The sequence below is a fragment of the Prionailurus viverrinus genome, chromosome B3, assembly GCF_022837055.1.
Source record: "Prionailurus viverrinus isolate Anna chromosome B3, UM_Priviv_1.0, whole genome shotgun sequence".
NCBI lineage: Eukaryota > Metazoa > Chordata > Mammalia > Carnivora > Felidae > Prionailurus > Prionailurus viverrinus.
The window spans coordinates 98,213,131-98,240,863 of NC_062566.1; the positions used below are offsets into that span (position 1 = coordinate 98,213,131).

The 27,733-nt window shown below is 38.3% G+C and overlaps 2 protein-coding genes and 1 long non-coding RNA gene across 5 annotated transcripts in view; 1 reads left to right on the forward strand and 2 right to left on the reverse strand.

Annotated features, from left to right (window-relative positions):
* The window catches only part of DLGAP5 (DLG associated protein 5), a 40,797-nt gene extending 39,466 nt beyond the window's left edge, over positions 1-1,331 (reverse strand). For all 3 annotated transcript variants that reach the window (XM_047863368.1, XM_047863367.1, XM_047863369.1), the window contains exon 1: positions 1,200-1,331. The gene's annotated coding sequence lies outside the window, so the exon portion shown is untranslated. The remainder of the gene's footprint in view (positions 1-1,199) is intronic.
* Positions 1,332-5,791: 4,460 nt separating this feature from the next.
* The window catches only part of FBXO34 (F-box protein 34), a 157,523-nt gene continuing 135,581 nt past the window's right edge, over positions 5,792-27,733 (forward strand). The window contains exons 1-2 of the mRNA XM_047862525.1: positions 5,792-5,865; positions 16,134-16,260. The gene's annotated coding sequence lies outside the window, so the exon portion shown is untranslated. The remainder of the gene's footprint in view (positions 5,866-16,133; positions 16,261-27,733) is intronic.
* The window catches only part of LOC125167805 (uncharacterized), a 57,355-nt gene continuing 45,913 nt past the window's right edge, over positions 16,292-27,733 (reverse strand). The window contains exon 4 of the long non-coding RNA XR_007152955.1: positions 16,292-16,480. This is a non-coding gene — a long non-coding RNA (uncharacterized LOC125167805). The remainder of the gene's footprint in view (positions 16,481-27,733) is intronic.

The following is a 27,733-nucleotide window of genomic DNA, read 5'->3' on the forward strand; positions in this document are numbered from 1 at the left end:
TTGCTTGACAGATGAAGTGAGGCCCAGGAAGCTACAGTCCAGTATATAAACCAGAGGCATTAGGAAGTTCAAAGAGTTATAAGCACACTACACTATTCAACAAGATGAACTAAGACAGTCTGCTGGAAAACTCCAGTTAAAGGGAAAATCTGCATGAGAAATGTACCAATTAAAATGTTAATGCATTTAAAGCAATCAACAGAGTTTAAAAATGAGAATGCATCTGACCTGGGTGCCAATAAGATTCCTCTTTAAGGGCCCAGGGGAAGTGATAAAGGACTGTGGTTTTCTTTCTTCCTAAGTAAACCCTAAACCCACAGTGGGGCTTGAACTCCTAATCCCGAGATCAAGAGTTGCAGGCTCTACCAACTGAGCCAGCCAGGCAACCCAGGATTGTGTTTTTCATCATAAATCCTCCTTGGAGTGCCAGACTGGCTCAGTCGGTGGATCCCGTGCCTCTTAATCTCGGGGTTGTGAGTTCGAGTCCCGCACTAGGTGCAGAGATTACTTTAAAATAAAACTAAAAAAACAAACAAACCCTCCTCTACTATTTGATTTGCCCTCTCCTGCCACGTATTAGTTATTTTAAAATACAGCATAGCACTACACACAGCAGAGACAGAAAAGTAGGGGGGAGAGGGGAAAAGAACACTAAAGGCATATTTAATAATTACCTAAATCCTAAAAGGTAGTATTATCGTCAATATACAGATGAGGTAAATTAACTGCCGCGTCAACTGGAGCTGGCATCCCAGGTCAGGCAGCCTGGTTTCTCATACGTCTAAGCGCTGTTCTTTGACTTACTGGAGTTTCTTTCAGCTTGAAAGTCTAGAAATGCCTTAGTCTTGCTTGCCTACAGGTTCTCAACCGGGGTTTTTTTCGGTTGTCACGGGATCTGAGAAGCGCTACTGGAATTTAAAGTCGGGGCCAACAATACTCAGCAATACCTACTAAGTACTGTCCCGCTCCAAAGGCTAATTACGCTCCGGTGGTGAAACGCTGGCTACTACACAGGTCAAGGCAACAAATATTTACTCTCTTGGAGGCCTGCGTCATCAGCTACGGGAAGGATGTGTAATACGGTGCTAGAGGAGACTCCCCTGAACTGTGTCCAGTCCACAGCTGCGGTCCCCCCACCCTTCCAGACCTACAACGAAGCAGGCCAGCGCCCTCCCTCCAGCTCCCCAGCACTCTCCTACCTGAGGCAGGTTCTGGCGTAAAACCTCAATCGAACTAAAAGTAAAGGAACCCTCCGGGTCTGAAATACCACTGCCGCCTCCGAAGCAGGAACGCCTACCACCCAGACCTCCGCAAAATTCAAACATCCCGCAGAAAGCTTCTGATTGGAGGGGTTTTAACAAACACTTCCGGAGAAGTGCCCGCCCCTTCCCCTCGACGAGGCTTGCGATTGGTTCGCTCCTTGCGACATTTGAATTGATTGAAAGGTGAGCTGATGGTTCAAAGAATGGGTGTGAGGCGAGTCAATGGGCGGGTCTGCAATTGGTGAGGAGAGGAGTAATCCGGACGCTGGGACTGGGCGTCGCAACGCGAGTAACCAGCGGAGGTGGTAACCCTGCGCCGGACAGGTCCAAGTTGCTCCCAGGGTCCTCGGGCATCCAAGGAAGGACAGTGGCACTCGGAGGAGAAGGGGCTTAGAGTTTGCAGGGCTTTTTAATGTCCCTATTTGTCCCTAATGTCACAAATGTCCCTAATGTCACAAAAATCCAGCAGAGTTTATTGGAATGTTTTCCTCAACGTTTCGAAGGAAGGACTTAACAAATTTCTGCTAACGTTGTTTAGTGTCTTTTCAAGGTTGCCAGTCTCTTTTATACCCCCCCCCCTTTTTTGAAGTGAGATTTAAATACAGTGGAAAACGTAGTTTTTTAAGTGTAGCCTGGATGAGTTCTGCTAAATATAAACAGCTGTGTAAACACCACCCAAGCGTTCTTTCAAAAGCCAGATTCAAATCTCTCACCTTTTAGACAACCACTCTGATTTCTAACATCATAAAAACAAAGGTGGTAGGTACTTTCAGATCTGCCTTCTTCCCCACATTTTTAAGATCCATCCCTACTGTTGTGTGAATCAGCATTTAGTTGTTTTTATTGCTAAAAAGTATTCCATTGTATACAATCAAGTCTTGTACAGCATGAGTTTGAACTGCGTGGGTCCACTTATATATAGATTTTTTATTTATTAAATATGGTACAGTGCTGTAAATGTATTTTCTCTTCCTTCCATAACATTTTATTTTCTCTAGCTTACTTTTTTGTAAGAATATAGTACATAATACCTATAAAAAAGATGTTAGGGGCGCCTGGGTGGCTCAGTCAGTTGAGCCTGGGACTCTTGATTTTGGCTCGGGTCATGATCCCAGGGTCATGTGATTGAGCTTTGTGTGGGGCTCCATGCTGAGTATGAAGCCTGCTTATGATTCTCTCTCTCCCCCTCTGCGCCTCTCCCCTGATCACTCACTCTCGCTCTAAAAAATCCACAACATATATATGTATATATACACATGTATATGTATAGACATGTATATATATATATGTATATATATATACATGTATATAGTAAAAGATGTTAAATCAACTGTTTATGTTATTGGTAAGCATCAGCAGTAAGCAATTAGTAAAGTTTTGTGAGAGTTAGAAGTTGTACTTGGATTTTCTGTTGTGAGGGGGTTGGCACCCCCAACTCTCTGTAGTTCAAGGATCAACTGTACTTTGTTTATCCATTCAACGGCTGATGGACATTTGGATTTTTTTCCAGTTTTTATTAATTATGAATAAAGTTGCTATAAACATTCTTAAAATTAACAAGCAGTTTTCCAAAGTGGTTGGATCGTTTTACACTCCCACTAGTGATGTATAAAATTCCAGTTATTCCACATGCTTGCTAGCATTTGGAGTGATCACTGTTTAATTTTAATCCCTCTAGTGGTTGTGAAATGGTATTTAGTCTTAATTTTGTAGTTCCCCAATGTCTAATAATGATGAGCATCTTTTCATGTGCTTATTGACTATTTTTAGATCTTGTGAAATGACTTTTGCCTATATTTTTTAAATTGGGGGTTATCTTTTTAAATTTGGTTGTCTTTTTTTTAAATTTTTTTTAACGTTATTTATTTTTGAGACAGAGACAGAGCATGAACGAGGGAGGGTCAGAGAGAGAGGGAGACACAGAATCTGAAACAGGCTCCAGGCTCTGAGCGGTCAGCACAGAGCCCGACGTGGGGCTCGACCTCACGGACCACGAGATCATGACCTGAGCCGAAGTTGGATGCTTAACCAACTGAGCCACCCAGGCGCCCCAAATTTGGTTGTCTTTTAAGTATTCATTTGTAGGACTTCTATCTCTTCTGGATACAAGTCCTTTGTTATATATATGTATTTTGGGTATATTCTTCTAGGCTGTTGGTTGACTTTTTTTTTTTAAACGTTTATTTATTTTTGAGACAGGGAGAGACAAAGCATGAACGGGGGAGGGTCAGAGAGAGGGAGACACAGAATCCGAAACAGGCTCCAGGCTCTGAGCTGTCGCACAGAGCCCAATGCGGGGCTCGAACTCACGGACCACGAGATCATGACCTGAGCCAAAGTCGGCCGCTCAACCGACTGAGCCACCCAGGCGCCCCAGTTGCCTTTTTAAAAATAGTAAACTTTTAGAATAATTTTAGATTAACAGAAAAATTACAAAAATAGTAGAGTGAGTTACCATATGCCCCCGCATCCATTTCTCCCTGTTACATTAGTATGGTACATTTGTTACAATTAATGCAGTGATAATGATACATTATTATTAACTGAAGTACATACTTTATTCTTTGGTTTTATCCACTGATCATTTTCTGCTCCAGGATACCACATTGCATTTAGTCATCAAAAGTTGCATTATGCTCCTTAGACTATAACAGTTTCTCAGAACTTTCTTCTAAACTTGACAATTGTGAGGCGTATTAATAAGGTATTTTGTAGAATGTCCCTCAACTGGAATTTGTCTGATGTTTTCCCCATAATTAGACTGGGGTTATGGGTTCTTGGGAGGAAGACCATAGAGGTGAAGTGATATTGTCATTATATCACATCAAGAGTACATAATATCAACATGATTTATTGCTGCTAATGTTAAGCTTAATCACTTGGTTGAGGTAGTATTTGTCAGGATTCGCCAGTATAAAATTACTATTTCCCCCTTTTCCAGATTGTTCCCTTTGGAAGGAAGTAACTATGGGCAGCCCACACTTAAGAAGAAGTGGGAAGTTATGTTTCATCTTATTCAGGATGGTTTACATGGGAGCTTTGTCTCTTCTCCATTATTTATTTATTCAATCATTTATATCAGGATTCATGGATATTTATTTTATATCAGGATTCATGGATATTTATTTTATACTTTAGATCATACATTAATACTACTTTATTTTTTTGCTCAATTTGTTCTAACTTTGGCCGTTGGTAGCCCTTTCAGTTTGTTCCTCTGTCATTTTCACAATCTCCATGATTGGGAGTTTATGTTGTTGTTGTTTATTTGTTTATTTTTGTCTATTCATTTTGGTACTTACTTTCTGGCTCTATAAGACGCTCTGGACATACATTGTATTTTCCCTGACCCACTACTAGGACCAGCCATTTCTCTAAAGAACCCTGGTTCCTTTTATTGGACAATGGTACCAGAAACCAAGATCTGGATATTAGGTGTGCTCCTTGCTACTGGAGAGTCTCTCAGCTGACAGAGTGAAGAAATATACCTGTTTCTATACTAAGATATATATATATACATATCTATAAATATTTCTGTATGTAACCATCTGTATCTATATTAAATTAATCCTGGGTTCATGCTGACATCTCCAACTATAATCCATTACCACATGGATCATTCTAGCATCCTCCCATTGCTTATCTGTAACCTCCCAATCCAAGAACAGAAAACTTAACTCTATTGGTTACTTTTTCATTTTATTCATAGCATCATTGGTGAGTAGAACGTTTTAAATTTGATGACGTCTAATTTGTGATTTTTTTTCTTTTATTTTCAGTGCTTTGTTTCTTTAGGAAATACTTGCCTACCACAAGGTCATGAAGTTATTCTCCTGTGTTTTCTTCCAGAAATTTGGTAGTTTTAGCTTTTATGTTTAGGTCTGTGATCTCCCTAGAATTAATTTTTGTGTGATGTCTCCAATTTTTTTCTCACCTTTCTCACTGGTCCAGCATCACATATAAATGAGACGTGTTAAGTGTGGCTGTTAGTGAGAAGAGTTCCCTCTGCAAACCCTCAAGTAATTTTCTGAGTTAACTAAAACTGTAGTACTTTGGTGCATTAAGAAATATATAACAAAACATAACATACAGGAAGGACACAACATTGCATGTGCAATCTGTTTAGCAACAAGGCTGAAATTGGCAATCTTAGTGAAAATAATTTCAGCTGAAAAACTGTGGCAGGAAACCATACTGGAATGAGTTGAAGCTTCACTGGGAATTACTGAAACACAGGCAGAGAGTATAAGTGACAAATCAGCTTTTAGTGATGAAAGGACTTTGAAGATTAATGACTTGTGTTAGATCCCACAGCTAATTAAGTAGCAGAGTCAGAAAATATGGCTTATTTCAATGTTGATTTGAGAATGGAAAAGCACATAGGCTTTGGACTCAAATAGATGGGGTTTAAAATTGCAGCTTCACATTGGTCAAGTTCTCTGACTCTCCATTTCCTTATCTACCTCTTAGGAATGTTGGGAAGATTAAATAAAATAATTAGTTCCAGTTCTGCTTCCTACCAAGATGCTGACAAAGCAAAATTGCTGGCTTTCTCCTCCAAGATCAACCTCAAAGGAGCCACAGAGGAGGAAAATATGCCAAGGTACCTAGTAAACACCAAATACCAAGGAAATAGAAATTTGGGGGGCAATGTGGATCTTCCGAACTGGTGTTTATCAGAAGATGGATATAGCTTGGGGCAGAGGCAGTGGAGGATAAAATAGGAAATTATTAGAGTTTGGCTTCATTTCTCCTCTGCCATGCTCTTGGGACAAAATGAGCCTGCTCTTATATAGCAACAAATAAATCTCTTGGAGATACCTAGAGAAAAATAAAAATAGATATTTGAAAGTGAGAAAATACATTAGAAATATTTGTTGCTGTTTAAAAACTGCTAAGAAGAAAAGAAAGGGAACATATATTCACAATAACCTAGGATGAAAGTCTCTAGATAATATCAAGATATGGAAGATGAGAGTAAAGAGAAAACAGGGATAAGAGGCTGTACTAAAATTCTCATCTAATAAGGGGCTTTTACATATGGTACTTTTGTAAAAGTAGGACACAGAAAATGGGATAAACTGAAATTACAAATTAAAATGATAGAAAAAGTTATAAATATATCAAAAATTACAGTAAGTATAAATGGAATAAACTCACCAGTCAGAAGATAGATTGGATTTTAAATATCCAAATACGTGCTCTTTGTAAGATATATACCCAAAGCACATGTATATAGAGTGAAAAATAAAGAAATGGTATATATTATGTCAGGCAAATACTAACCAAAAAGAAAGCTGATGAACTGTTAGGGATGGATACAGTCACAGTGTCATGACAAAAGGTTCTGTTCGCCAAGGTAGAGCAATTTGAAACACGTATACATCTGATAAAATAGATTCACAATGGATGAAGTAAAAGTTTATAGAACTACAAAAAAAAACTGATAAATCCACTTTATTGTAAGTGATTCAACACACCTCTGTCATTATTGATAGACCAAACAGACAAAATATTAGCAAGGATATATGGAAGATCTGATCAAAATAATTCACAAACTTGACCAAATGAACAAGGAACAATCAGAGAATACGTATTTGTCTCAAGTACACATGGAACAGTTACAAATGATCACATACTAGGCCATGAAGAAAACTTCAACAAACTTCAAAGAATAGATATCCTATAAAGTTAGACAGAGCAAAAAGTAAACTAAAAAATTCCTGTTAAATAACTTGTTTTGGGGCACCTGACTGGCTCAGTCCATACAGCATGCAACTCTTGATTTCGGGGTTGTAAGTTTGAACCCCATATTGGGTGTAGAGGTTACTTAAAAATAGAATCTTTAGGGGCACTTGGGTGACTCAGTCAGTTGAGCATCCAACTTGGTTTCCACTCAGGTGGTGTGCGAATAGTATGGAGCCTACTTGGGATTCTCTCTCTCTCTCTCTCTCTCTCTCTCTGTCTCTCTCTCTGCCCCTCACTTACTCTCTCTCTTTTTCAAAATAAATAAATAAACTTAAAAAAATAAAATATTAAAAAATAACCCTTGGTTTAAGAAGAACTTATGATGGAAATTTAGAAATGCCTAAAACTAAATGGTAATGAAAACAATTCAATCAAAATTTGTAGAAGAAAGAAAAATGAGTGCTTTGAGAGAAATTTTGAGCCTTACATGCTTAGGGTAGAAAAAAAGAAAATCTCAAAATTAATAAGCTATGTGTTCCTCTTAGGAAACTAGAAAGAAAACAACAAAGCCAAAGAAAATAGAAGGAAGCAGGGGCATCTGGCCAGCTCAGAGAAACATGAGACTCTTGGTCTTGAGGTCATGAGTTTGAGCCCTATGTTGGTTGTAGAGGTTACTAAAGGAAAATAAATAAACTTAAAAGGAAAAGAGAAAATATGGGGCACCTGGGTGGCTCAGTCAGTTAAATGTCCGGCTTTGGCTCAGGTCATGATCTTTCAGTCCGTAAGTTTGAGCTTCACGTTGGGCTCTGTGCTGACAGCTCAGAGCCTGGAGCCTCCTTTGGATTCTGTATCTCTTTCTCTCTCTGCCCCTCCCTACTTACTCTCTCTCTCTTTCAAAAATAAATAAACATTAAAAAAGAAAATAGAAATAATGAAAGAAAAAGTGAAAGCAATGAAAAAGAAGGCAAAGGTACAATAAGAAAATCAACACCATTAAAAAAAATCAACATAGTTAAAACTTGATTCTTTGTAAAAATTAGCATAGATAAAACTTAATAAGATTGATTTAAAAAAGATACACAAATAATGTCATGAATGAGAATATACAAAAGGGACTATACCAGTTATCTACTGCTGTGTAACAAATTATCCTAAAGTTTGTATCATAAAACAATATCCACTTTATTTGTTCTTGAGTCAATGGTTCAGGAATTTGGGCAAATATCAGTGGGACAGTTCACCTCTGCTTCATGTCTGTGGTTTCAGTTATATTTCTTAAATGTTTTCCATTGCACAGAGGTAAGGGTAGAGAAGTATGGGTGGTATCTCCAGTGGTCTGAGGAAGCAGCCCAGAGTGGTGTATCACATTCTAAAGTTAGTCAAACTTTTCCTTAAAAGTCATCTTGAAGCATTTTTCTTCATAAAATGTGAAGTCCATATGGAATTTATTTTAATATTAAAGTGGTGTGTTACTCTTGAAATTTTCAGCAAATGTAGATACCCCAGGAGGAAGCCCCATAATTTTCCTGTGATTAGGTGGATGAGATGTTTATCTTTGGGCAAATGATACCTGAACCTTCGTGGTTCTGAACCTTCGTTTTCCCATATACAAATCATGGGAGTATTAATGTCTCTCTACATACACACTGGACACAGTTGTGTTGAAAGTGAAATGGAAATAATGCATGTGAGAGGTGCCTGGGTGGCTCAGTCAGTTGGGTATCTGACTCTCGATCTCAGCTCAGGTCTTGATCTCAGGGTCATGGAGTCAAGTCCACACTGGGCCCTGTGCTGGGCATGGAACCTACTTTAAAAAAAAAATGTATGTGAAAATGTTCTGAAAACTCTAAAGTTCTATATAGATAAAACCTGCTTTTGTTGTGAAAGTATTTTTAATTGGCAAAAAAAAAAAAAAAGAAAAGAAAGTGATGTTTATAAAATTACAATCTATTTACTCTATATTCACAAAATGAGTAGGTAGGCTCTTCTGATACAGTGTCTTTGGGAGATCTATGTTTTTTAAGAGTGGGGCACCTGGGTGGCTCAGTCAGTTAAGCATCCGACTTCAGCTCAGGTCATGATCTCGCGGTCCATGGGTTCAAGCCCCACGTTGGGCTCTGTGTTGACAGCTCAGAGCTTGAAGCCTGCTTGGGATTCCGTGTCTCCCTCTCCCTGCCCCTCCCCCACTCACGCTGTCTCTGTCTGTCTCTCAAAAATGATTTAATGTTAAAAAAAATTAAGAGTGATTGAGAGTAATTATTCCTTTTAACAAATTCGTAAACCATGCTAGTAGTTTCAACAAATGAGATAGGGATAGAAGGGAATAGAACATCCGGAACAAAATGAGTTGTTGGATTTATATGAAATTTTATTTATCTGTGTTCTATTTAAGCATTTCTAGGTTAAACTGCATAAATTGGCAAAGATTTCTCAGTTAGTTGAGATTTTTACCATCAGGGGGACACCATCTTCCCAGTTAAAGAAATATTATTAAGTTAATAAGTACAAGTCTGCAAATTATTGTTCTTTCTATAAACTTTAACTGTGTAACATTTATGATACATTCTAAATTAAAATAATGATGACCTAAAATCAGAATGATATCTCAGTATTAAAAATTAATGAGTCAGCAGTTTTTGTAATTTCAGAAATCCTGAAATAAAAAACTGTCAAGAAAAAGGCTTTAGAAAAGAGGTCATGGTGTCACTTAAAAATATATCAAAATTCCAAAAATAAAATAAAATAAAATAAAATAAAAAATATGTCAAAATTCCATTACTATATATTTTAGGGTAAATGAATACACATATGCAGAATAAAGAATTCTATAAATAAATTGGTGATTTTCTTCTATGTGGCAGGAAATCATGCCAAGATCATATTGATAACAATGAATTCAGGTGTGTAAATGGGGAATTACTTTTATATAGCTGATGACACTGTAAATGAATATAATCTTTTTAGAAAGTACTTGGACAGTATGTGCTAAGAACCATAAAAACTTCAGAGCCTTTTGACCCCAAAATGCCATATCTGATGATTTATCACAACATCATATGCTTAAAGATGTTCATCAGTTTCCAGACAATGAAAAACTGTAAGCAATTTAAATGTCAACAATGGGAGAATGGTTTAGTAAACAGTCTAATATGTTTGATGGCATAACATGCAATCACTAAAAACATAACTATGAAAGCCAAACATCATAGAAAAATGCATGTGACGTAGCGTTAGTGTTAATGAAATGTACAACGCTTGTTCACTGTTGAAAAACTGGACAGGAATATAGCAAAATTATGGCCATGTTAAAGAGGAGATGGAGAAGGTTTTTTTCTTTCCTCTTTTCTTCAAAATGTTTAATAGCAAGATGCTGTTTCTTTACAATTACAAATGTGTTAAATTATTTTCACAATGTCAATCTTAAGAAAGATCAGAGACTATAAGTTTTAGACATGTTCAGTGGTTATTTGGAGGCTTGGAGAAGATAAGATCTCAATGTGTTGATATAGTTTAGAAAGTGGAGCATTTGTTCCTCCACTCCACTTGCATACTATTTTTAATGCCCTAAAAGGGTATTGATCAAATGGTAAAGAGTTGCAGTGTAGGAGTATTGATCAAGTGGTAAAGAGTGGTAGTGTAGGAGTCCTGACAGCACTGACTCTGTCTTTGGCCCTCCATCTTGTCCATGCCCTGACATGACCTCCCTCAGGCCTTTGTGTTCCAGGTCCCTGGGGGTTAATGTAAGCCCTGACCGCAAGGCCGGAAGCCTTGTTCTGATCTTCCCTAAACTGGCACACAAAAGGTGCCACTTTAGGTAACTATCCTGTGACCTTACCACCGTGCCCTTCCCTCTATAAACGCTGGGGATTAAGGTCAGGACTGGACAGAGAATAACTGAGTGGAGCTTGGATCATTTGTCCACTGGATTCCACCTCACCCCCATTCCAACCCCCGTCTCTAAGTTACCCTGGATGAAAGTCTAAACTGGATGGAATGGCTTGCATCATTTTTCAGTCTCAAAGTAACTTCCTGGAGACTGGAGGATACTTCTTGGAGTTTGGAGGATATTTTACTGTCCCTGCTCCACCTTCTAACAGGGAGGATGGTGGGGAGGAGCTCAACAACCCACAATTAACCAAATTGTAGCATTAATTTGTATTTATTTACCTGAAAAAAATTGGTTATAGATGGGGCACCTGGGTGGCTCAGTCAGTTAAGCATCCAACTTCGGCTCAGCTCATGATCTCATGGTTCATGAGTTCAAGCCCCATGTCAGGCTCTATGCGGACAGCTCAGAGCCTGAAGCCTGCTTCAGATTCTGTGTCTCCCTCTCTCTCTGCCCTCCCCTGTTCATACTCTTTCTCTCTCTCTCTCAAAAACAAACATTAAAAAAATTTTTTTAAATAAACATTAAAAAGTCAGGTATAGAACCCACCAAATTTAGATAATTGGTTATCTTGTAAGTCTTCTTGTAAAATTTAATTCAACATTCATTGAGCTAAATACTAAGTACTGTACTTAAGCATTGCACACAACATAAATGAGTAAGATACAGTTCTTGCCTTCAAATAGTTCTTCCAGTGGTGAAGAACTTGTAAACACCTTGTAACAAATCCAGAGGAACTATGGTGATCCCATGCAGCATTAATCAAGTTTTTTAGCTAAGCAATCACTTAATCAGCTAAACATCAACTGCTTAGTGAGTGTTGCTGCTAATGAATAAACTAAACTTAGTGAGATTTGAATGCACACCAATAACCTTTGAACATTGTGCTATTCTGAGTATTTTATATTTTTTAATGTCTTTTTATTTATTTTGAGAGAGAAAGAGTACATGTGTACTAGCAGTGGAGGGGCAGAGAGAGAGGGAGAGAAAATCCCAAGCAGGCTCCACACTGGGGCTCCATCCCAAGAACCTTGAGACTATGAACTGAGCCAAAATCAAGAGTCGGTCACTTAACCGATTGAGCCACCCAGGCACCCCTATTATCAGTCCTTTAAATCAGAGTAGTTCTTAGGGGTGTCTGGGTGGCTCAGTTAGTTGAGTAGTTGAGCCTCCAACTTTGGCTCAGGTCATGATCTCATGGTTCGTGAGTTCAAGCCCCGCACTGAGCTCATTGCTGTCAGTGCCAAGCCTGCTTCAGATCTTCTGTCCCCCTCTCTCTCTGCTCCTCCTTCGCTTGTATTCTCTCAAAAATATATAAAATGTTAAAAAAATCATGGTTAGGGGCTCCTGGGTGGCTCAGTCAGTTAAGCATCTGACTTCAGCTCAGGTCATGATATCACGGTTCGTGAGTTCAAGCCCCATGTCGGGCTCTGTGCTGACAGCTCAGAGCCTAGAGCCTGCCTCGGATTCTGTGTCTCCCTCTCTCTCTGCCCCTCCCCTGCTCAGTCTCTCTCCCTTAAAAATAAATAAACATTAAAAAAATTGTAAAATCATAGTTCTTTCATATTTTATAATAAACTTTTTTTTTTTTAATGAGTACAGTTCAATTGGATACTGGTGAACTGTCCTCCATAAAAATCTCAGAACCATTCTTCCAAGAAGAAGATTTTGCTGCTCCATGGAGCAATAGCTTTATCAATGTGGCCTTTAAAGATATTTACATTATGGGGTGCCTAGGTGGCTCAGTCAGGTAAGCAACCGACTGTTGGTTTCAGTTCAGGTCACGATCCCATGGTTCATAGGTTCAAGCTCCACATCGGATTCTGCACTTCCAGTGGGGGATTCTCTTTCTCTCTTTCAAAATAAATAAATAAATAAACTTAAAAAAATAAAATCTTTAAAAGAATTTACATTAAAAAAAGAAAGATGGGAAAGTACTATCAAAGTAATGAAAATTTTTCAAAAGCAGAATCCAGAACTATAGAGTTTTAATCCAGTTTTGGAAAATAAAATATCTATACTTAATTATAACGATTGCTCTTGGTTAATAAGCTCTTTCTATGCTGCAGTCACTGTTTTGAAAGTGCTTTACCCATTTAATCCTCACAAGAACCTTATGAGGTAGCTAGGGTTAGGAAACTGAGAAACAGAGGAGTAAGTCATTTGCCTTGAAGTAACCTCCCCCAGGTCACACAGAGAAAGTGGACAAAGAAAAAGTATTTGAAGGAAATGCCAGAATTCTAGATCCAGAGGTAATTTTCATTTTCTTCTTTGCTTACATGTTTTCCTAATTTTTCTGCAATGAGCCTAAATAAGTTTGTAATATAAAATTGTTTAAAAATAAGATATTCAAGTTTTACAGTCAATAAAATTGCTCAATAAAATAGTAAATGGAGTGCTGCAAGCCAATGTATTTCAGTGAACATGCAAAGAACATTTGTATTGACTACTTGATAGTTTCTTATAGTTTAAATGGGAACATGAAATGATGTCAGAATATTCCTTTCAGTGACCTTAAAATCCTTAGGCTTGCATTTGGAGCCCATTTCACACGCCCCCCCCCCCCCCCCCACACACACACCATGGGAACACATGCTATATAAAATGTAACTTTACACAAAACTTCTTCAGGGTAAATCTAATACATTTTAATATAATCCTGACCTAAAACAGAGCACTGCAGGGGCAGCAGTCTGCTACTGTAACTGGTTTTTCACTCCAAGTCCCCACTTTAAAGCCACCCTACTGGTTCATCTTAAAGGGATAGCCCTTCTTAATGTCTTGACTACTTGACTACAAATTTGAATTCACACCTCTCTGACTTCAGTGTTTATGCTCTTTCTAGAATACCATGCTGTCTCTCAAAAAGATCATACCAATGCTTTTCGTTGGCTTCTCGTATTCTGAAAATTAAAGATGTTTGTGCAATATTGAAGTAAATGTCAGGGTACACCTCAGAAAACATGCCAATTGAAATGATTTACCAATGATTCATAGTGAAAGATAGAACTGAGACATGAATGTGGGTCTACTTTTCCCCCTGTTAAGTCATCATGAGTTACAAACATGCCTGATCTCTGAGGCCTTATCCTAACAGACTGAGGTAGACAGGAAGGCTGCCCCTAATCTGGCAAAAGTCTTTAATGCTGACTCAGGGTACTTCTAATTATTTCTATCCCAGGGAACCTGAAGTGTATCTTATTGTAATGGTATCCAATTTCAGGAAGAGCTTTGAAAAACTTCTTCATAATTCCTTTATGCTATTAGTGATATACTTGGAAGTAGGAGAGAATGCTTCTGGTTCACAATGATGAAGGAATCCCTGCTAAGGGGAGAAAACAGGGCTGATCAGCAGTCCTGAGCTTCATTTTAAGGTGGCTAAGCCTGCCCTGCAGCTGAAGAGAAAAACTGGAATCTAAGAAAATAAGAGTTAATTTAGTGTGGCAGAGAATTTGTGGTTTCCAAAAAAAGGAGGGAGTAGTGTGGGGTCTCCTGATTGGGTGGGGACCACCAAATGTGGGATGACTCGATGTAGTGGAGGCTGGTGGCAAGGGCAGTGAAAGAATTTACAGAAGGCAGAACAAAGGAGTTAGAAGTTTATTGAACACACTGCAAGGGAGCAGCAGGCAGGACAACAAAGCAGAGACTGTCTGCCAAGAGGCAGTGTGTGTGAGGGGGAGCTGTAGTTAAAAGAGGCAGGTGAGATGGGGTGCCAGGGTGGCACAGTCGGTTAAGCAGCAGACTCTAGGCTTAGGTCGCGATCTCACAGTGAGCTTGAGCCCCGCATCAGGCTCTGCGCTGATGGTGTGGAGCCTGCTTAGGATCCTGTCTCTCATTCTCTTCTGCCCCTTCCCTGTTTGTGCTCGCGCACATGCGCGCGCGCTCTCTCTCTCTCTCTCTCAAAATAAATAAACATTAAACATTTTTAAAATAAAAAGAGGAAGGTAAGGAAGTATGGGAACATACGGAATTCTCCTTTTTTGGTAACGGTGTCCGTGTAAGTAACCCATTGGTCAGCTAGGGCTTATGGCTATTTTGAGGTGGGTCACCTAATGGGCCTGTTGGCATTCAGCCGGGTGGTCACTGTGGGCCCTTCTACCTTAGTCAGGTTTCCATTGCTCAAGTTGGTTGCCTACAAGTGGCCTCTAGAAATAGGGAGAAAAAAGAGCTAAGGATAATTTTGAACCTGTAAAATCTGCTTTTGTTAGTTACCGTCAAGGGCATGGTAATGAGAAATCTTATTCTCTAAAATCCTAGACCTGAGCTGTCCAAAGTGGTTGCCACCAGCCACGTGCAGCTTTTGCACACCTGAACTGGTAACTGGGGTGACTAAGAAATGAATTTTTAATTTTACTTAATCTTGAGTAGTTTAAATTTAAATTTGTGAATTCATACTTCATCCAATTATTAGAAAGCTGTTAGATATGTTTGTAACAACTTGGGTATGTGGATATGCTTTCCAACTATAAATTTTATGGCATCTAAATACTGATCAAGCTTTCCAATGAAAATGTAAAGTCCAAATTGAGAGCTTCTATCCTGGACTCAAGAGATGAGGTACAAAAAAGTAAAATATCTAATATTCTGTGTTGAAATATTTCAGATAAATTGTGGATATATTGAGTTAAAACCTATTACTAACATTAATTTCACCTGTTTCTTTTTTAATGTGGCTATTAGAAAATTTTAAATTGCATGTGTGACTTGCATTACATTTCTATTTGAAGATGCTGTCATATTATAAATATGATATGTTGCTATTTGAAATATCAGTGAGAATGGTATGTCTCATTCCCACTCAGGAGATCTGAGCCCTGGGGTGCCTGGATGGCTCAGTCAGTTAAGTGTCTGACTTACTTTTGGCTCAAGTGATGATCTCATAGTTCATGAATTTGAGCCCTGCCTTAGGCTCTGTGCTTATAGTGTGGAGCCTGCTTAGAACTCTCTCCCTCTCCCTCTGCCCCTCTCCTGCTCTCTCTCATTCAACAAAAATAAATAAAGTTAAAAAAATCTGAGTTCTGTGGGTTACTTTAACCCAGGGAAGCAGCTTCAGTTTCCAACCAAGAGCTTCAGATAAGAGGTTTTTAAATTGTAGTTTAAAAGGAAACAGGTAATCAGGGTAGAATATTCCTAACAGAACTTCAAAAATGTTTCCAAGGGAAGGCCAAGGCCATGTAAACAATGTTTCTCCTCTGGCTATCAAGCCCCCGTCCTTTGGAGTGGTTACTGGGTTTTTTTGTTTTTTGTTTTTTTAACCAGTGATATCCATTGTTCTGCTTTGTTCCTGTTGCCTCCAGAACAAAGATTACAGAGAAACCTCAGTTGCTAAACTGTCCCTGCTTCATGACATCACACATTCAGAGCTGATCCCCACTTATCCTGTTCCCTCTTCAGAATTCATCAACACCGGGCTCCAACACTAAGGTAAGCTCCTCCCAAGTGTCTTGTGCCCAGACATCCCAGGGTCCAGGAGAGGCCTTATGCTCCTCTTGTAGTAGCAGCAGGTAAATACACCAAACTTTAAGTACAAGTGTGTTTCTGGTGGTCTTCATCTGATGGGCTTTATCTTGACATGGAGTCTTGAAATCTTGAAATTGATTACCATAAAGGAGCAAGACAAATCGTTCATTGATTCCAGAAAAATCTATAATGTAAAGGGTAGAAAGCAGTTTTAGAGTCCAACCAACAAGGCTCTAGTCCTGGAGCTGCTCAGTTTCTGTTCTCAAACTTCATTAATGTGGGTAATAATCAAAACATCTATTTCATAAGGTGGTAAGAATATAATGAAATACCCTACCTAGAAAGCTTGGCATAGCTGCTGGCATACACCAAAGGTTTGCTTATTTCTGAGAGAGAGAGTGCAAATGGAGGAGGGACAGAGAAAGAGGGAAACACAGAATCTTAGGCAGGCTCTAGCCTCTAAGCTGTCAGCACGGAGCCCAACATGGGGCTCGAACCCACAAACTGTGAGATCATGACTTGAGCCAAAGTCAGTCGCTTAACCACTTAAATGACACCCAAGCACCCCTAGTGAGCACTTTAAAATGGTAATTACTGTTAGCTGACCACACAGAGGAAAGTTAGCATGATGACCAAATCCTGTGTTCTCTGCACCAGGTCTGTTTCTGGCAAGACAGGAAGTGGGGGCTGGGTGGTAAATGGAACTTAATTAATCAATTTGCCTGAACAGCAAAAGCTAAAGGAAGGTAAAAGGGGCTCTAAATTCTCCATTGGAATCAAAAGATGAAGTAATTGCAGATAAAGCATTCTCCCTTTTAAAAATTTGTTCTGTTTTCTCTTGCTTTGAAGATGCTCTTATACTTTATATACCTAATAAACTTTTAATGCCTAGTGGCCCAAGCCTTGGAATAGCAGGCTACCATGATGAGAAAAGGGTAGTAGTGAAAAGAGTGTGGGCTTTGGCCCTGCAGACATGGTTTAAATGCCAATACTGTCATTTTTTTAATCCATAGGTTGAAGGCTACATATGGCATTGGTCAAGAGACTTCTTCCCGAGCCTCCTTTTGATAACAGCATCTTCCTCATAGAATTTTAAGATAAATTAAAGTACAAATAACAGATTTTCCATAAATGGTAATTTAAAATATTAACAATGTCAACAACAATAGTAACTATATCCTTGGATCTACCAATAGAAACTATGTACGTTTCTATTTAAAATATTGAGAAATGGGGGCTCCTGGATGGCTCAGTCAGTTAAGCAACTTAATTTTGGCTCAGATCATCATCCTGCAGTTCATGCATTCAAGCCCCATGTCAGTCTCTGTTCGGACAGTGCCAAACCTATTTGGGATCCTCTCTCTCCTTCTCTCTCTGCTCTTCCCCTGCTCGCATGCTCTCACTCTCAAAATAAATAAATAAACTGAAATAAACTAAACTAAACTAAACTAAAATATTGAGAAATGAGAGGTGCCTGGCAAGCTCACTTGGTTGAGCATCTGACTTCAGCTCAGGTCATGATCTCATTGCTTGTGGGTTTGAGCCTGCATTGGGCTCTGTGCTGACAGCTCAGAGCCTGGAGCCTGCTTCAGATTCTGTATCTCTCTCTCTCTCTCTCTCTCTCTTTCTCTCTCTCTCTCTCTCTTTCTGCCCCTCCCCCGCTCATGCTTTGTCTCTCTCTCTCTCTCTCTCCCTCTCAAAAAAAAAAAGCATTTAAAACATTTTTTTAAAAAATTGAGCAATTTTTGCTTGAGAGCAAGAGGTATTGCTATCAAAAATTAGTAAAAATGACAAAATTTAATGTTGGTCACAACTATAAATTGGGAGAGTCTTTCTAGAAAACAAGCATAAAAGATGTTTCCTAATCAGTTTCTTGTGGTAAAGGATGGGTAAGATTTTCCTTAATTCACAACACTGTAAGCCATTGCTTTCAGTCAGCATTCCGCCCCCCCCTCCGAAATGTCCATTTTGAGATTTAAAGAAAGTTGAACCCCTTCAAACTTTTCTTTTCTCCTCCATTTATTGCTGCTTTCTTATACCAATCATTAAAGGCTGTTGATGATTCTTCCCTCATAAAATGGTCTTAGAAAACAGCAGAAATGCAAGAAATACGTTGATTGACACTTTTACTATGTAGATGTTCAATATAAAGTGACAAAGAAATCATTTTTTTTATGCTGCTGTGAATTCATTTCAAAATGATTGAAAACACTTTTCAAATTTTCTGTAAAACTTAAGCACACACCTCTAAAATTATCTATGAAAATGTATACATACAGCAGTGACATATTACAATTATTTAAAAGTTAGACACACGTATTAACAAAGCCTGGAAGGAACGGTGTGATGTGGCAAGATTGTACAGAGCTTTCTTGTATTTTAATTCTTACTGGTGTTGTAATAATAGTTTTTATACAACAAATAATAGTTTAAAAATTCTTGTGAATAGCTCAATCTAACTATATGTCCCTGAAGATCTAATTAAATGTTAAAAGCTTCAGTGATTTAAAAAAAAAAATATCAAAAAAAAAAAAATAAATAAAAAAAAACATATCTGTAAAACCCACTTCTTTCTTTAAAAGAAAATGTTTTACTTGCTGCATAATTTATTGTATTTTATATATGTTATAGATTACAAATTAACCATTTTCTTCTTCTTAGCTAGGTAAGCTATTTTTAATTTTCCCATTATACGTAATCCTTTAATTAACATATTTTAAAATGTCAAGTTTTGTTCAAGCTTTTCTTTTATATCACATTTCCCCCCCCCCTTATTTCCCTAGTCTTTACAGTGGGGGAAACAGTGATATAATTTTTTAAAACTGTTTTTAAAACTGAAATCAGTAAAAATACTTGTTAAACAATGCAAAATGTATGCATTTACATCGCCACCTGTCACTCCTCGCCACTGCCACTTCCTTGTGAGTGTGATCCCTTTCAGTGTTAACACATTTCTGGTTATTTCCTGGGAAAGAATCCCAGTGGGGGAATTACTGAGCATCAAGGGCTCCAATAATTTAGAAATTATAGAAACATTAAAGGAAATCATTTGTGGCAAAATATAAAAATTGAAATACCATAGATGTACAATGAGAAACATTTGCACAAAAGAAGATAAAGATAAAAGTAATGGAGTGGTGAAATGTTTGCAATTAATGTGCCAGATAGACATTTGGTATCTAAAAGGGGACTGATAATAAATTTCTGTGGACAATAACTAGCATCCAGTAAGTAAGTAACTATTTTACAGAAGTAAATGAGAGCTAGGGGTAAAGGAATTTGCCCAGTTCCTGAAGGGATTTACACTCTGATGCCTGTGCTAAGTCTATATTCTTAATGACTATAATATATACTTTCTTGTGTTCAGGACTAATGTGTATTTGTTACATGAAGTTGAGATTTCATGACTAAATATGTAATGTGATTTATATTGATAGAGAGTATACATAGGAACTGTGATTGAACTTAACAGAATGCTGGAATAGATTATTAGAAATGGTTTTACTGGATGAATTTTTCTGTGACTCTGATAATGAAATGTTGGGTGATTTCTTCTTTTGAAAGACTCCATGCTCATTAACCCTGCCTTGTCACTCTCATTAATTTTTGTTAGTGTTTCGTTCTAGTTGTTTCCCAAGTGTTTCTTTTTGGGTAAATTATTTGTGCATCTGTATAAAACTAAGGAGACTTGTTTGTTTTGTTTTTTGGGAGAGAGAGAGAGAGAGAGAGAGAGAGAGAGAGAGAGAATGGGGAGGGGCAGAGAGAGAGGGGGAGAGAATCCCAAGCAGGCTCTGTGCTGACAGCAATGAGAGGCTCGAACTCACAGACCCCGAGATCATAACCTGATCCAAAATTGGACGCTTAAATGACTGAGCCACCCAGGCGCCCTGAGAATATTACTCTTCTTTCTACTTCCACATCCCAATTTTTCTCAGCTATATTAATGTGCCTGAGTAATACTGTATAATATTAACTTGTTTTTTCCCTTTTCCATTTCTCCATTTAAGCAAGTTATGGGCTCTGAATGTTATCACTTCAGGGGAGGCATAGGACAGAGAGGAAAGCAGACTTAACCTGTAAAATTTTTCCTGGCTTTTATTTTCCATAAGCCTAAACTCATTGAGTTGCATAGGATTTGAGAAAGGGAGCTTGATGACTTATAGAAAGAAGAAGTGGGAGAGGCTTCTCCCTGAGATTTCATGAAGGTGGTAGTGAGAAGCTGTGTGAGACTCAAACACTGCTCCATGGGGGAGCCCTGGGAGGGTGGCATCAGATATATAGGAAAGGCAGGACACTGGCACAAGCTTCTCAACCTCAGCTAGGACTTCCATACCACATGTGGGACCCCAAAAGAGCAGGGATCTGCTGCATGGGAAACAACCATTTGTTGAGGCTCTGAGTTACCTGAGTACAGATTACTGATGACTAGAGTGTCATCAGTAACTGTGGCCTTGGTAACTGTGTCTTTTGGGACCCAGGGGAGAGAAATCTCAAAAATGTTTGTGTTTACATTTCCCATCAAGCAGGTCTTAGAGGGAAGGTGGGGGGAATAAAGAGGATATTCCCCAGAGGCAGACATTGAATTGAAGTGTAGGAAATAAAGTGTTATTTCTTACATACTTGAATTTGTTGGCTGAGGTTTATACCCTGCCACATGATTTTTAAATTGTTAAGGCTTATGACATTCACATGCTACTCTGTAATGTGTCTCCTGTACTTTGCTCATTGTTTGATACCCCAAAATGAAGCCAATAAACCGTATGTATGATGTTATGATTACATACGTATTATTAACTATAAGTCAAATATTGTGATTGGACTAATTTAGAAGGAAACCAAATCCTATGACATTAAAACTTTGCTGCTTAAATCTTTCCTTCCTTTTTTTCTGGTTCTACTTAGTTGACATCATTATTGTATAACCTGATGCCTTGGATTCCTATTTTTGTGCTGAAGGATTTCCTCTAGTAATTTTTCAGGTAGGGAGTATGAAAGGTAGATGTTTTATTCCCAGATGTCTTTATTTTGTCCTCATGCTTAATTAACAATAAAGCTAATTTTTTTTTTAAAAAATCTTCCTTTAGACCTTTAAGACATTACTTCACTTTCTTCTATATTCTTACTTTTTGTCCACTTTCTCTAACAGATTAAGGGAAGTAAATTAAAGTCTCTATCCTCTAGCATGTTTCTATTTTGCCTTGTATCTGCTATAGTTTTTGCTTTATGACTATTGGTGCTATGTTATTTGGTGTATAGATTTTATATTTTCATTGTGAATTCTGCCTTTATTATTACAAAGTATCTTGTTTAATGCTTTTTTGGTACAAATTATTAAGTTACTGCAAGTCTTAAGTTACTACAAGTCCTTTAAGTTTTCTTAAAGGAAACATCTTTAAGAAACTACACTGAAAGTTGTTCTGCAGCCAACTTCTCTCTTTGAATTTGCTGATACTGAGCCTGAATCTTATCTGAGGCTTCTTAGAGAAGCTGACTGGCCTTTGGCCTAAGATGCAATTTCTTCTCTATTGATTTTTTTTTTTCAGGAAATTCAAATGCATTTGCTTTCTATTTTCCAAGTAGTTCTGGTACACTGATGGTATACTAATTGTTTTCTACTGATATGGTTTTTTGAAAATGATCTGTCTTGGAATTTCAGTGGGGGAGGAGGTAGGGTACAGGATGAATCATGTGTCACAGTCTACAACTTGACCTGGAATCTTTCCTATAACAAAATCTTAATAAGCTCCATATTTATAGGAATAAAACATTGTTTGGTGTCCATCCATTTTCTTCTTCTCTCTCTTATTCTTCAACATGCATTGGATGCTGAAATCATTTGATCATCTAATTTATCATCTTTACACTTTCCCTTAATATTTATTAAAATCTTCAGTGCTGGAATTCTCTTTTCTCCCCCCCCCCCCCCCCCATAATGAAAATGTTGGAAAGACCTATCTGGATGATGTATATCTAGTGCATTCAAAAATTCCAGTTATATATTTTTTGATATATTAATGTTAGGTAGCCATTTTAAAATGGCATAATTCCAAACAGAATTACAGCAACTTGTAGTCAGAATATAGTACAATAATAAAACATATATCAGTATGTCCAAAGGTTTGAATAAATTTCTTGCATGTAATTTTATTCTTTGACTGAAAATGACACTTTTATTTCCCCTAGGAACAAGCTTCTCCTAAAAGGAAATTGTTAAGCTCTAGATCACAGTTTCCCAGTTGTGCTTAAAGGGACCTGGCTGTGTGTGACTAAGTGTTAAAATGAGTAATACCAAGAGTGAGGGTCTAGGGATTCAGAGACAGCTGCCCAGTAGATTCCATTGGAGAACACAGGGTCTAGAGCCTTGGACTGAACCTTTAGAGGGAAAAGACACAGAGGGACAGAAGGAAGACAAAAAGAGTACACAGGCCATATGAGGGTAGAGAGGTGACAATTTCCAAGGTTTTAAGTTCAGTTCAATCGGTACAGCGTCATCACCCAAGTGCAGCCATGGCCATCTGTACAATGAACAGGCACACCTCCCAGACAGTGTGGGTTCCGTTCCAGACCACAGGCACATCCCTTCTTGGAAGTTGGCGAGGGGCAAAGCATAGGAGTCAGTAGAAACAGACTACAGGGTGTGGCTAGAGACAGAAACTCTGAGCCCTGTTCTCTGTCATGCCAGGACAAGGACCAGTTCAGATCAAGCTCTTGTAAATGAACAACCGGAGCAGCAGCAATCTCCTGACAGGAGCACCCAGGGCAGGTGTTCCTCATCTTTGTGTCCTAGAGCTGTGCTATCCAGGGGACTGTCATTTTATTCTTTTTTTTTAAGTATCACTTTATTTATTTATTTGTTGTTTGTTTTAGAGAGAAAGAGGATGCAAGTGAGCAAGGGGCAGAGAGAGAGAGAAGTGGGGCTCGTGTTTACCTGAAGCATGTTCACACCAAGCGGGGCTCGAGCTCACCTGATGTGGGACTTGAACTCACAAACCGAGAGATCATGACCTGAGCTGAAGTCAGATGCTTAATGACTGAGCCACCCAGGCGCCCCCCTGTAACTTTATCCTTATAGTTTTTATACATTACCAGCTTCAAGGCATTTCACAGCTAGAAGGCTAATAATATTTGCAATAAGTCATTTTTTTTAATATGCTAAATATTCAAGCAGAAATTTATATACTCGATTTAACTGTAAATATAAGTGATGTCATTATCTATATAATCTTAAATCCTCCTTTTGGAAGATAAATCTTTTTTTCTTTTTTAATAGAGACATTAGCTCACCTATTTTAATTGTTAGCCTCATCAGAATCTGTGTAATCACTTTCATTTTAGAAATCTAATTGCTTGAGTCCTTTAAAGGAATCAAGTAGCAGTATGGAGACTCACCACGTGGTGGCAGCCGAAAGCCCAGAAACCAACAGCATAAGTCCTGGATGAAGCATGTGTCCAAAAATTTATGTACAGCTGTCTTGTAGGACTGTAAGAAAGTCATATTAAAAGGCTACTGGAAACATTCTATATCTTTATCTGGGTAGTGGTTGCATAGGTATATACATATGTAGAAATTCATCAAGCTATATATTTAAGATCAGTGCATTTTACTATATTTATACCTCAATACAAAATTTAAGTGACTATAAATGAGAACAATTTTATATAAGCCACCTTCAAATTGGTCCTAGTGCTGAACACAACAAAAAATTTCAGAGGGAATACTAAGTATTAGAAATTTCCCTAAATAGTATGAAACTATTTTATGATAGTTGTTTTAGCTTATTACAATAAATTTAAAGGATCCTAAAATTGTCAATTTAAGTTAAGACTGCACCATCAACAAGAAAGCAGTAGCATGGGTGGATAAATCATGGGCATAATCACATTTGAAACACTATAGAGCAATGAGAATTAGGGAAGCATAGGTATGTGGATAAATCTCACAAGCACAATGTTGGGTGAAAGAAACAAGTTGCAAAGATCACTGATACACACTTTTTTTAATGTTTATTTATTTTGAGAGAGAAACAGCACACAAGCACATGTGTGCATGAGTGGGGGAGGGGCATAGAGAGGGGGAAAGAGAGAATTCTAAGCGGGGTTCATGAACCATGAGATCATGACCTGCGCTGAAATCAAGAGGTGGACTCTCAACCAACTGAGCCACCCAGGCGTTTCTGATATATACATTTTTATATTAAGCTCAAAAACAGTCAAAATACATTGTTTATAGATGTGCACATAGGTGGCAAGCCTAAAGAAACACCAGAGATTGATTATAAAAGTCAGGATAGTGGTTACCCTTGAGAGGAGGGAGGAGGATGCCAGCAGAGGAGAGGAACACAGATTACTTCTAAGGTACTGGCATTGCTCTGCCATATTTCTTAACCTGGGTGGTAATTACACAGGAGTTTACTTTGTACTTGCTCTTTAAGTGTAAAAAGGGTAGATTAAAAAGTGAAAATCCTAGTATCCAAAGTCTATAAAGAATGTGTCAAATTTAACATCCAAAAAACAAATAACCCAGTTAAGAAACGGGTGGAAGACATGAATAGACACTTTTCCAAAGAAGATATCCAGATGGCTAACAGACACATGAAAAGATGCTCCACTTCACTCATCATCAGGGAAACACAAATCAAAACCACAATGAGATCCACTTTACACCTGTCAGAATGGCTGAAATGAACAACATAGGAAACAACAGGTATTGGTGAGGATATGGAGAAAGGGGAACCTTCTTATACTGTAGGCGGGAGTGCAAACTGGTGCAGCCACTCTGGAAAACAGTATGGAGGTTCCTCAAGAAACTAAAAATAGAACTACCCTACAACCCAGCAATTGTACTACTAGGTATTTACCCAAAGGATACAAAAATACATATTCAAAGGGTTACATGCACCCCAGTGTTTATAGCAGCACTATCAACAATAGCCAAACTATGGAGAGAGCCCAAATTCCCTCAGCTGATGAATGGATAAAGAAGATGTGGTATATATACAATGGAATATTACTCAGCCACCAAAAAGAGTGAAATCTTGCCATTTGCAATGATGTGGATGGAGCTAGGATGTATTATGCAAAGCAAAATACATCAATCAGAGAAAGACAAATATCATGTGATTTCACTCATATGTGGAAGTTAAGAAACAAAACAGATGAACATAGGGGAAGGGGGAGAAAAGAGAAGAGAGAAACAAACCACAAGAGACTCTTTTTTGTTTATTTATTTTGAGAGAGACAGAGACAGCGCTAGTAGGGGAGGGACAGAGAGAGAGAGAGAGAGAGAGAGAGAGAGAGAGAGAGAGACAAAGAGAGAATCCCAACCAGGCTCCACACTGTCAGTGAAGAGCCCGATGCAGGACTTGACCCTACGAAACTGTAAGATCATGACCTGAGCTGAAACCAAGAGTCCAGTGCTTAACTGACTCAGCCACCCAAGTGTCCCATGAGACTCTTAATGATAGAGAACAAACTGAGGACTGATGAAGGGATGTGGGTGGGAGAAGGGCTAAATGGTGATGGGTATTAAGGAGGACACTTATTGTGATGAGCACTGGGTGTTGTATGTAGTGATGAATCACTGAATTCTACTCCTGAAACCAATGGTGCACTGTATGTTAACTGAAATCCAAATTTAAAAAAAGGGGGGTAAAGTGAAAATCCAATAATCAGTATTTTATAGTGCAGGAAGCCCAGCAGTTTACCCTTTAGCAAACTGGAAGTAATCACAGGCACCTTTTATTATGTGTGGGGTTGCCAGATTTGGCAAATAAAAACAAGAAACTATAGCAAATAAAAATAAGAAACTACAGCAATAAAAATACAGGATGCTTAGATAAGTGTGAATTTCTGATAATGAATAATTTTTTGGTATAAGTTATCCCCACTTCTGGTCCCATGCAATATCTGGGACATACTCATGCTGAAAAATAATTCATTGTTTATCTGAAATTACATGTAACTGAGTATCCTGTATTTTGTCTGGCAGACCTAATTATGTGGCAAATTGCACAGTCAGAAGCGGTTCTCAGTGGCCCAGTGAGTGGAGGTCAAAGGAAGGGAAGAGGAGGAAGAAGTAGTTTTTTTAATTAATTAAGCAATTGTTTATTTATTTATTTATTTTTATTTTTTAGAAGTCTTAAACTAGCCTGACCCTAAACTCCTATTTAAAGAACAGAGTAATTAAATTTGATGAGTTTACCCATTATTGCAATAGTTCAGGTAATGAATCCACATGATGTGTCAAATAATTTCTATCAACAAAAAACAGTATCAGTAAATGTTTAAAAGAGCCATCAGTGTTTTTCTTAGAAATTGTTTATCTCTCACTGCATCGGTCTTTCTTCTGATAACTTTAGATAAAGATATTGTGAAAGATGCCTGATGCTGATTCTGTGGCTGTTTTTCTAGTTAATAGTCAATGATTAGGAGTGAAGTTGCAAGGTAGGTTGTTTTGTTTTCAATGTTTGTTGTTTGTTTGCTTTGAGACAGAGAGAGAGAGAGAGCATGTGTGAGGGGAGGGAGAAGCAGAGAGAGAGGACAGAGAGCAGGCTTTTTGCTATCAGCGTGGAGCCTGATGTGGGGATACCACAAACTGTGAGATCATGACCTGAGCCAAAATCAAGACGCTTAACCTGAATGAGCCACCCAGGCGCCCCTGTTTTGTTTTGTTTTTATTCTACAAATATTGTAACAGCTTCCCACGTGCCAGGAAACCATCTTAGACTCAAAGAACGGAGTAATGAATGACACAGATATAGTCCCTTCCTATGAAGCTCAAAGTCTAGGTCCTACGGGATGGCAGATAGATAGATAGATAGATAGATAGATAGATAGATAGATAGATAGATTATATGCACTTGATAAAACTTTATCCAGCAATAGTGGATATCTGCTGTTTGCTGCCCAGCATTCCTCTTTATTAGGGGAAATCATCCAGATCCCATTCTATCTTATATGGTTTGGGTAGAATTGACCCCAAGCCAATTGCCATGAATGACAATGCTTGATTCAAGGATGGGCATATAATCCAATTAGAATTGACGATCCTTAAAATCCTGTAAGTAAAGGTTTCTGGAAAAGAGAAGCATTCACTCTTGCCTTTGCTAACAGCCACCATGTTGCTAACTTTAGGGGAGCCATCCAGATGATCAGGCCATCAGGTATACATTCCCAGAGGGCAGTATTCACATACACAAAAGATGAAGTCAACACCAGAAAAACCATCGTGGTGCATTGTGGAGCCTTGATTCAAGATAGGCCTGGAACTCCCCACAGATTTTTCAGTTAAATGTAGCCAGTAAATTCATTCACTTCTTAGGACAGTTTGAGTTTCCATTCCGTCATTTGTAGCAACTAGTCCTTAACTGATGCAGTGAAAGTCTAAGAGGAAATAAAGGTTTCTTTCCCATCCCCAACCTCCAGTATCACCCCCTAG